Below are 12092 nucleotides of genomic sequence, written 5' to 3'. Positions count from 1 at the left end.
GATGGATGGAGGATTACATGCGGAACAGCAGTCTATTGAATAAAGTTTAGATATAAACAGCGGAGTGCTAGTTTATCAAGTGGAAGTCCGACACGCTTCTCACAATGTGTTGTGCCAGTATGCTTGAATACAAATTAAAAATGAACATTTATTTAAGAAATTTGAAGACAGGGTGGGACAGAGAAGTTGAGCACTTGCAGGCTGTGGGATGCAAACATCCTCCACCCCCATTCCTGTAATGTTTCACCAAGGTTGGCTGCAACATTCCATGTGATTGATTGACTGACTGATTGATTGATTGATTGAATACTTTAAAAAGTACAGTGGTATTATACAATGATGCTAAAAGTATTAGACAAAAAGCCGTTGTGTTCAGTCACATAACATGCCTGAAGTCATCAACACTTATAGCAATACAAGTATACAGGATACAGGATTAAAAAAAAGTGGGGTTTGATAGTTCAAATGAAAATCAATCCATGCTCACTGTTGTTCAGGGTTCATGGTTATATTCAAAATAAAAGTTTTAAATATAACGTAATAGTACTGTTGCAATAATGTGCTTTCCCCCGTCAGTATTGTCCTCACGTCGGCTCAGCATGTGTGACACAGTAAAACCCAAAAAGTTTGCTCTCTTTCAACGAGTATTGCAGTCAAGTGCGTAAGCCAAAAGGAAAGCACACACTTTACTTCCCACACATCATAAAAGGGAAGTTCTACAGAAACTTCCACAGAAGTTTGTTCATATGCAACGGTTCTGCTCTCTAAAATCAATGAATAAAAGATTGCTACCAAAAACTGTAGTGAGAACAGAAACATTTCATTTAACGAGCCTAAAACAGTAATTGCCCTTCTTGAATAAAGGTCCAAATGTGAAATCACTTTCTGTAATGAGTAATGAGTTGAGTCTTGCAATCTTTCCTGATTTCTTTCACTGCCCTCCACTGGGGGGTGGGGGGTGGAGCACTCCCCACAGAGCTGGGACCCTCTGTAGCTGGAAGTTGGAAGCTTGTTTGTCTCTGAGAGCCCCCAATACCAAAAAAATCACACCCGTGTGAACTGAGTGGTGTAAGGTCTTATATAGACTGTCTGACGTAATGAAATCATGTCTGACGTAATGAAATCACACCCGGGTGAACAGGGTGAACATAGCAACCAGGCTCATTTTTTCTGCACAAACAAAGCCAGTTGTAGGAGTGGTTTACGTAATGAAATCACACCCAGGTGAACAGGGTGAACATAGCAACCAGGCTCATTTTTTCTGCACAAACAAAGCCAGTTGTAGGAGTGGTTTACACCACTCAAAAAGAAAATAAAGAGCAAACTACACACACACACACACACACACACACACACACACACACACACACACACACACACACACACACACACACACACACAAATGTAATCAATAGAATAATTGCTGGGTAAATAATCAATATTGCAGCCCTGGTAAGGTTAAAAGAAAATCAGTGGAGTGTTATCTGCGAACTTCACAGCCATGCTCCCAAGCCCTGCAGGTTGTTGAAGTCCAACGCAAACAGGCTGAGTAAATCATTGTTCCCCGGAGGGCAACGGTAGACGTGAGCATGACAGAAGAGGTGGAGTTGTTGACCTTAACAAACTGCTCTGTGTTAAGGAAGAAATCCATTATCCAGAGGATCATGTGGGGAATCCACCTGGAGCTCTTGCAGTTTATGGCACAGAGGAGGGAAATTAAATCCACAAACAGGATCCTCAAAAATGTTCAAAGTGTTGTGCTGCCGGTGCTGGGAGCTTGTATAGCTGCAAAATGATCTGAAAATATGACACAGATGCTCCACTGTTTCAATGGGATAATATGCCTCTCTATTAGACTCCAGGTGGTGTTTAGTAGCCTACAGTCATCGCATCCCTGCTACCAATTGACAACAGCTCGCTATGGAGTTTGGAGGACCGTTGGTCCGTGGTCTCCTTGCACACGCTTGCTCCAAAAAACAAACACACTTTCCACAAATTGTCATCTGTATTCTGCCTATTATAATAGCCACTTTCTGCAGCCTACTGTACTTCCTTCATGTACAGTAAGCATAACAATGCATTATTACGCAATACCTCTGCACGCACGCAGGCCAACACACACACACACACACACACACACACACACACACACACACACACACACACACACACACACACACACACACACACACACACGCATGTTGAGTCTGCACTTGACGTACTGTATGACATGTGCTATATAAATGTGACTTGACTTCTAGTGCTGTTTGTGTATGATCTCTGCCCTCACAGACTCAAGATCAAGATGTGACACATTGTGAACTTTAGTGGCTATTTTTTATTCCCAGAAATAACCATCCTCATCAGCCTCTGTCCTCACCCAGTCCTATTCTATCTATTTTAGTTGTTTATGTTCATCTTCCTCTGCTTTTCATCCTCTTTACATCTCCTTTTTCAGTTCTCTTTTTCTCTTTATGGGTTGACTGTGCAGATGCAGACTAGTTAACACAAGCTGTAGTGTTTGTTTAAGGCATTTAACTGAAAACCAATGTTATTGTCACAACACGATTAGATGTAAACGTGAACTGACAGGACTATTCTTGTTTGTATTGTCTAGGGCCCTAGGCATCTCTGTTGCAGTTATAACTATAGCTATATGTACAGTTAAAGAGAGGGGAAAAACGTGTTTAAGAAGAAAGAAAGGCTAAAATATATGAAATGCAGTGTGCTTAAAACCCTATATATAGCGCCCTTTTTGTAAATGATATTACTGTGCTGTTTCTGTTCTACTGAGTTGGCCTTTAGGGAGCTGGCAATGGAAATTCTATCTTGTCTTTTATCTTTTCAGGCGCTTTCAAATCTAGTTTAAAGTGGTCTCGGTATATGAGCATGTTACGTTTGTGACCTCGTCGTCCACCGTCCACTCATAAGGCACTTTTAGTGTCGGTGGGAGGGATGACTTTTATGTCAGAGATTTGGTTGCACCAAATTTTCCGGTCAGGCTCTCCCCCTTCATCACAGTCTTCCATTTACAGTTGTTTCCAATCAAGGGCAAGACAACCAACCTGTCAGCATCAGTGTAATGGGTAATGCCCCCCCCCCCCCTCTCTCTCTCTCTCTCTCTCTCTCTCTGTCACCTGTGGCAAACACTGGGAGGCGTGCTGCCAGGGGAACAGAAGCAATATTTATCTGGGGAGACAGGCCTTGCCTCCATCGCCATGCCAATAGAGACAGCAGCACAGAGCTCCATGGTTCACAGCCAGATAAGACCTGCAGACAGAGCAATGTTTTCAGCAGTTGCTACACTCACTACAATGGATGGGAGGGAACAAGCTCCTGTATTGTGTTGTGACTAACAATTGCCCCAGTTAAATAGTCACCTATAGTATAGGAGACTGGGGTGGGACCGTGGGGTAGTATAGGACCATACTACCCCACGGTCCCACCCCAGTCTGGTCTGCATTTCAATCTAACCTCACCTAGCAACATACTTTTAAGTTACAGTACCTAAACAAGCAATGGATAGCAAATGTTTAGATATAGGTTAAATTGATGCTATGGTCCGTTACGTTATTTGCTGAATTAGATGTATGGTAACTATGTCTTGTTGGCATTGCAGCTTTGGATTGATATATTAACTAGAAAAAGTGCCCTTCTGGGCACAGGTCTCCACCAGGGCAGGTCAGGTTGTGGCCTCCTGGTGGCGCTATAATAGGCCAATGTGAAAAGGGTGCCATTTCTTCATACGCCTTTGATGGCAATTGGATGATTTGAGGCATTTTGTTCCAAAAATGTGTTTTGCAAAAATCAACCTGTTGGTGGCGCTATAACAGGCCAATGTGAAAAGGGTGGGATATATTCCTCAGCCTAGTAAGAAAATGTGTGAAAGATTTCACGTAAATTGCATGCTGCGTTCATGATTTGAGGCTTTTGTTGAAAACGGGGCAATCTTGCAAACTGTGAAAGCCAATTATAGCCAATTAGGATGGAATATGAGATATCGGACAGATCCGACTTGAGCACATGACCATAGAGATACTGTGTAACGATTTGTGAGATTTTTGGACAGAATCTGGAGGAGTAATATCAAAAAATGTGTTTTACAAAAGTCGGCCTCCTGGTGGCGCTATAAAAGGCAGATGCGGAAAGTGCAGGTCAAAGGTTTGTCCATAGCCTCTAGGGAGTGTGCATGCAACGTTTCACGCAGATCGTGCAGTTTTAGGTAAAAAATGTGAAAAGCTGCCTCATGGTGGCGCTATAACAGGCCGTTCTGGAAAATGTGGGGCAGAGGTTCATCGTTGGCATCCAGGGAGTGTGTGTGCAAAGTTTGGCATCGACCGGGTTAACGGTGCCGGAGATTAGCTGTTCACAGACGGACGGAAGGACGGAAGGACGGACACACGGACGGAGTGCAAAACATACTCTCTCCCCATGCCTTCGGCCTGGTGGAGACAATTAACAGTGTGAAGGACATTGATCACACTTCTGCATCATCCACTTCTAACATGATCTCATGTTACATTAATTTCACCATGCACACAGTAAACTGGCACACTGATCTCATGTTACATTAATTTCACCATGCACACAGTAAACTGGCACACTGATCTCATGTTACATTAATTTCACCATGCACACAGTAAACTGGGTCTCCTCCCAGTGGGACGTGCATCGAGGACCTCCCTAGGGAGGCGCCCGAGAGGCATCCTAACCAGATGCCCGAACCACCTTAGCTGACTCCTTTCCAGGCGAAGGAGAGCAGTCTGTCAGATTTAAACTAAACACCCAATAGCAAAACATAGGCTACTCTGTTCCAACTAACAGACTGTGTCATGAAGTGCAGTATCTGTTATTCTTGGTTGTTGATTTGTGATGCTCCTATGTCTACATGATTTAACTGCATGTGTCTCCACAGGGTCTTATGGTAAAGCTTTTGTTCAAGACCAGGGAATCGCTCCTTGATTGGTGAACCATGGCCAACCATGACAGACGCAGTACCCGGCTACCCGGCCAGCCGTGCATAATGTGCCTTCCAGCCTGTCGCCATGAATTTAAAGAGAAATATACAATACGTTTTCAGAAATGGTGTTGATGTCGAATGGATAGTAGGCCAAGGAAGAGCCATTCCTTTCCCAGAAATATTTCAAATCTGCCTCATGGTGGCGATATAATGCTATAAGTTAGCTGAGAAACATTGAGAGCATTGACTGTCATTCACATGGAAGAAGTGTTGAGCAAATTTAGTAAAAACCAATCAGCCATTCTCAATGGTAATGAGTCATCTCCATTACCATTCTGTCTCAATTAAAATGTTCACTCACAGATCTTGAGTGCAGAGAGATTAAACTGAGTTTGCTTCATGTTTAAAGCAAAATGAAGGTTAGAGAATGATCTTAACCCCAGCAGTAATATTGAGCGGTATGCCTGAAAGAGTGTAGAGGCATTAATGTTCACAGGTTGAACCATTTAGGAGTCTATTCAAATCACTTGCCTTGGTGTTGTATCACTTAAAGCAGCACTATGTAATATTCCTCTTCTACCCTGTATTTGAACTCGGTTTCCTGCGCATGTGCTGCATTTTTTTTTTTTTGTTTGTTTTTTAAACATTGAGCTAATAGAGCCTGCCTGCTTGCTCAGGGGATACATGGAATGTTAACCATCAGAACCAAATTCGTGTCAGATTATGTGTCTAGGTGAGACGTCACCTTTGACACAATCTAAATGTCTCAATAGAAGAGCAGCTATGGAGACAAAATACCACCACCCTAATTGTATAAGTTACACTATATTGTCATCATACTCTTTAACATGAAATTAAAATAATCAGCATAACAATATTATTCCTGATTTAATCAGTTTATAACATGAGCAAAGGGATTTTTTGTTTGATGGATTATACACTATAGCGTTACTATTCAAAATTGTGCAGCATGCTGAATCATCCTACAGCATGTTTCATTTTATTGAACCAGGTTATGTTATACAGTAAAAGGATGCTTCCTGCACCACGCTGTTCATTCTGGATCTTCAAAACCTAACCTTCATTCTGACCCCTCCACGAAAAGGCCTCGTTGTCCTGAACCCTTATCTATCATTTATACATTATTATGGATCAATAGTGTGGACTTAGACTGTTTTTCGTCTGTGGCATTCAATTGTACAACAGTATAACCATCTTCATGAGCTGTGGATGGTTATACAATTATACCATTTTACACAATTGAATCTACAGCGCAACAGAGTTCTACTTCTAATGCCTTCTCATGACAGCGACACGCAATTAAGGATAATTAGGCCCTGTATACATCCAGCCAGTACATCCCCTCAACAGACAGGGGTGTTTCAAAGAGTAAATAGGCAGTGAGCACAGACCTCACACATTATGCACAGATCTAAATCTTTCTAATGGCGGACTGAGGGACCTTGATGACCCACATGATTCCCAGCAAGCATTGGGCCTGTGAGTATAATACAGGCATCATTACATGCAGACAGTGTCATTGGTGTGACCACTGTGCTTAAAACGCTTTCATTAGATTGTTGTTTGAGAAGACGGCTGAAGCTGGAAGTGAGGAGAGGACAGCAGACCGGGGGCTAGAGAAGACTGATGGGCAGGGACGAAGAATCAGATTCGTACAATATTCAATTTGTGATCTGACTCACATGTCAGAGTGAGGACTCCTCCAGCCCAACACTCCCTGCATGCTGACAGCTAGGTGCCGCCCCAGCCCGTAGGATTACAGGGATTGAATGACGCTATATCAGCTGTTGAGTCACTGGTATCTCTCTTCTCCATCACGAGAGCCAGTTGGCTCTGTCCTCTGATAATCTTTTTGTTCTCGCTGAGAAGATTCTCTGATCTGAACGATCAACTTGCGTCTTGTTGTCTCTTGGTGTGAAAATAGATGTAGTTGAGGATAAACACACGCAACGCCCACTGAGAAATGATGAATGATTTTAATGACATACACGTGTTGTGGAGCTTGTGGACTGGCTATTTTCGTTGGAGAGATTTGGAGTAGACGGAGACGTGCAGGCCCCTGAGGGATTACTCCCAATAAATGGAAACGGTTTAAATGCGATGACACTGGGCATGGTAGATTGAATAGAGTGATACATATTACAATTTTGAATACTTTCTGTAAGAGCAACCCAATGGACCCTATAACCAAGAGGTTATGTGTGCATAAGTGGCCTGATCAACGATTTGCTGAAACAGATCCACAATTTATATAATGGATGACCGTAAGGATCATAAAAAAACCTTGAACGATTACTATTGCAATTTCTTTTGGGTCAAATCATAGATTGACTGGCCTATTTCTCATCCGTAACTCCACTCCTCCCTCTTTACCAGAGGCAGTGAAGAGAAAATCACCATACAAGTGCTGCTTTTCTGCAGTTTAAAAGCAGTGCTCGGATTAATTAGAGTTTTCTGGAAAACCACAGTTCAGTGTGGTCTAAAATGGTTTTCTTCAGCTTTTGGTGGTTTGGTCACAACAGTTTTGTTCCTGGTGATGGTGATGTGTGTATTGTGTTGGAAAGAACATGTCTGCTCGGTGAGCTGTCATAAAGCCTTGGCCTGCAGCTTAAATTAGTGTGTCCTCTGTTTTGAAATGTGTTGAATGTTTCTGTTAGCCCCAGACACATTTTAATTCTCTGTTTTGTTTTCCAAATTGCCAAAATAACTTTAGTGCTCATTGAAATGGTTCAGGTTCCTTTCATTACCTTGTCCTCTCAGTATCCTTGCAGAGAAGGCTACAGTACATCTAGATGGGATTCCATTCCAGTGAGCTCGAGTTTCTGTTTGGCCTTGTTTCTAAAGACAATGAATCGAGACTGATCTCAGACCTTTGTTGTATTTGTTGTTGTTAAAAAAGAAAAGAAAAAAAGAATACAAGATTTGCTACAAGAGCTTTGCACAACTCTAAAATACAAAGTGTGTGTGTGTGTGTGTGTGTGTGTGTGTGTGTGTGTGTGTGTGTGTGTGTGTGTGTGTGTGTGTGTGTGTGTGTGTGTGTGTGTGTGTGTGTGTGTGTGTGTGTGTGTGTGTGTGTGTGTGTGTGTGTGCGTTCACCCACACGTGCGTGCGTGTTCACCCACACATGCGTGCGTGTTCACCCACTGAGGTGTGTTCTACAGCACTGGAGGCGGCCTTTCACATGACCGGTGGAGTGTACAGATTTCACATCACATCACAAAGAGGATTTGCTGGTAAGTGCTCTGTGTCTGATTACGGTACCATCGTTCCCTGGTGCCCACGGCGAGCAGCAGATGGCCTTACTTGTTGACGAGCGCGGCATCCGGATTGGCAAGCCGTAGTGGATAGAATAGGTTATTACCTGTTCCGAAATTGTACATGTGCTGGACATTGAGTGAAACAAGACAACCAGCTGAAGCATTCCCGACATGTTGTTCCCACCCTCCATTTTCCATTTTCCCACATTTACTTTCCATACCACCAGCATCCTGTTGTGATTCTACAACAACCAGACGCTGAGAGAGTGGCGACAGAGAGACCTCACATGTCGAGAGGTTTTACATGAAAGTGAAGGCTCATTTCCTCTGGCAAAGGTTAGATAGATAATAATATTGTAGGACGAAGTAGGGCATTCATTTACAGAGCGGGGGACGGGGAGACAAGTTGAAATATGGAGATTCAAGGGTTCTGCCCGCCAGCAACAACATACAAGATATGTGCATAAAGATGAGCAATGACTCATATGGTTAAAATTAGGGCAAGATTGTCCATGCAGGGTTATTAGACTAGATCTGACATGTCAGACCAGTCACTGTGAGAGACACATAAGTATAGGAATAGAAGGCTGGACCAAAACAATGAGCACAAGAATAGAAATGCAGTGGTGTAAGAGACGAATGGAGTAGTGCGACAAGTGAGAGGAGAGGAATGAAAAGAGGCAAATCTTCTGGTTGGGCTTGAGTTGATGAGCGTGTCCTCTCCATAGAGTAGGTCCTCTCCTATTACTCTGGTCTCATGCAGCGCTGTGTGCAGGTCACTCAGGTGATAATGAATGTACCTTGCTGCCTCCTACCCACCTGCCCAGCTTGCTCTCTCTCTCTGTGCATCTATGCATTTCAAGGTCCAAGTCACAATCTCACACATGGGTATCTGTGCAAAATAGCCTCTATAAAATGTGTTATCATTCTTATCACACTGTAAACCTTTATTTTTTTCAATCCATTTTTTCAATCCTGGTCTGGCTAAACCCAGACCAGCTTTAGAACACACACACACACGCACACACACACACACACACACACACACACACACACACACACACACACACACACACACACACACACACACACACACACACACACACACACACACACACACACACACACACACACACACACACACACACAAGCTTTGTCATAGCACCTGACAAAGGTCACGGCAAAACAAGTTAATAAATAAGTTGATGCAGTAGGCCTAAGTTGTCCGTCTCTGTTCCCTGGAGTGTGCAGTCCCTTCCTTGGAAGGTTTTTTTCCCCTTTTGAAGTCTATGCCTGCTAACAAGACTTGCACCTCCCATAGTTTTTTTTTGATGTGCAGGAGTCCCTTTTTTGTCTCTCATATATATATATATATATATTGTGGGAACTGAACAACACCAGAGCACTCAGGCAGGTAGCAGGTATCGCCAATACGGCAGGTATACAGGTATCGCTCATGCCGTGGGCATGAGCGAAATCATAAAGCAGCGTAACAACAACTTAAATGTCCTCCTCTTTAAGGGGGTTTTAAACAGTCCTTCCTTTCCGGGGGAGGAAGGCCACAGTGGGTGGCTGCTTTGCCTTAACACAATTCCGCCTGGGCTGTGACAGGTACTTCGTTGCCCGTCGTTTCCAGCCAGGCGGGGTTCATATGATCACAGATTTGATCGGGAGCAGGTTACCTATGAGAGAAAGATAATCGTGAACATTAGCGCTGTTCTGCATAAACAACATCACTCTGCAAGTGTTTGTGTGAGTGCGTGGGGAATCGCTTACCGCCAGAGTATGGCCCGATCTGTCCTGTCGGAGAGTCAGTGAGAGCAAGAGCAGCCTCGTCTGCATTTGAGCTGTCTGTCTGGCCACGCAGGTGGGCCTGATGAGTAGCCTTGAACTTGAGACAGCACATAGGCGGGGACGTAACGGGCGTTGATCACCCGGCCCAGCGCTGGGCGTGGTCTTCCCGGCTGCTCTCTGCTCCTTCCCCACTGGCTCTCTCGGGTCCCATGCTTACCTGGCGGCTGGTTGCCTAGCGACATCCCACAATATATATATATATATATCGTACTTTAATGATGCCCCTGCTGCACTCCTTCCCTGGAAACCCCCTGACTTTCCTGAGGTGTGACTATCTGGTCAGTCTGTGTACTGCGACACTGCACCACTCTGTTAATGAGGTGTGACTATCTGGTCAGTCTGTGTACTGCGACACTGCACCACTCTGTTAATGAGGTGTGACAATCTGGTCAGTCTGTGTACTGCGACACTGCACCACTCTGTTAATGCGGTGTGACTATCTGGTCAGTCTGTGTACTGCGACACTGCACCACTCTGTTAATGAGGTGTGACAATCTGGTCAGTCTGTGTACTGCGACACTGCACCACTCTGTTAATGAGGTGTGACTATCTGGTCAGTCTGTACTGCGACACTGCACCACTATGTTAATGAGGTGTGACTATCTGGTCAGTCTACTGCGACACTGCACCACTCTGTTAATGAGGTGTGACTATCTGGTCAGTCTACTGCGACACTGCACCACTCTGTTAATGAGGTGTGACTATCTGGTCAGTCTACTGCGACACTGCACCACTCTGTTAATGAGGTGTGACTATCTGGTCAGTCTACTGCGACACTGCACCACTCTGTTAATGAGGTGTGACTATCTGGTCAGTCTACTGCGACACTGCACCACTCTGTTAATGAGGTGTGACAATCTGGTCAGTCTGTGTACTGCGACACTGCACCACTCTGTTAATGCGGTGTGACTAATATCTGGTCAGGGAAGTCACCCCAACCTTCCATTTCCACATCATCATTTGCTAATTATCAAGGCCGGGGGAAGAGATGTTGAAGTAAGAATGGAGGAGGAAAAAGCAAGGCTATATAGGCTTAATTCAAATTAAAGGGATGAAGATAAGTAGAGGTCACGGGATGCCACAAAGAATGCAACGGACAAAGGTTTCCCCCATCCTGAGCGCAGAATGATCGGTCTTTCCCTCGACGCGGGGCGATGGGAGTTAATGAAGCACCTCTGACCTTCAACGTGTGACATTCTTCACTCCTGTCTGAGCTGTAACTGCACCATTCATTGATCTCCAGATGGATGATACCAAATAACACTGCAGTGCTAAACTGAGCAGAACCTTTAAATATCATCCCCTCTTGCTGGCAGGTCTACTTGAAACCTCTTGTTTGAAAGGAAAGGGCATATTAGTACAACATATCGTTGGTGTCGGGCAGAAGCCTCTTATCTCATCATATTTTAATATAATTAATGCCCACTTGGTCATCATACTACAGTGCAGTGCCACACAAGCTTATCAAAAATAGCAGATCTACAAGCTCGAAACATCATGTTTTGAGCTTGCAGATTGCTATTTTTTATATATTTGAATTTGAATCCTGAAAAGTAACCGTTTTGGACATATGAGGTTACATACACCCAACAGAGACGATAGTACCATAATATTACCATGAAGAGAAAAAAGATTATATATGTAATTCCTAGATTTCCTTGAAGAAAAAGAACAAAACACACACCTTGTGTTTATGGTGTGATTAAAGTATAATGTTAATTGTTACATTGTGTTGATGAAATCTAGGACATCATAATTTATTATACAGTAGCTTTTTGGGGGGTCCAATCTATTTACATTTGTTTTTGCATAATGTGGACAACTATGGAATACAAACATGCTGAATCGAATGACCCCTGCCTCTCAAGGCCTTTGTTAAAAATGCAATACAGCCATGAAGTTACCCATGAGGTCTGGGTCACATTTACTGTGGAGTAATTGATTTTGAATAATTCATGAGATATGTCCATGTTAACTCAACAAATTCATGATGGTACAAG

This window comes from Electrona antarctica, assembly GCF_951216825.1.
Source record: "Electrona antarctica genome assembly, chromosome: 1".
In the NCBI taxonomy this organism is placed as follows: Eukaryota; Metazoa; Chordata; class Actinopteri; order Myctophiformes; family Myctophidae; genus Electrona; species Electrona antarctica.
The sequence above is the reverse complement of the archived record's forward strand: the minus strand, read 5'-3'. Positions refer to the sequence as shown.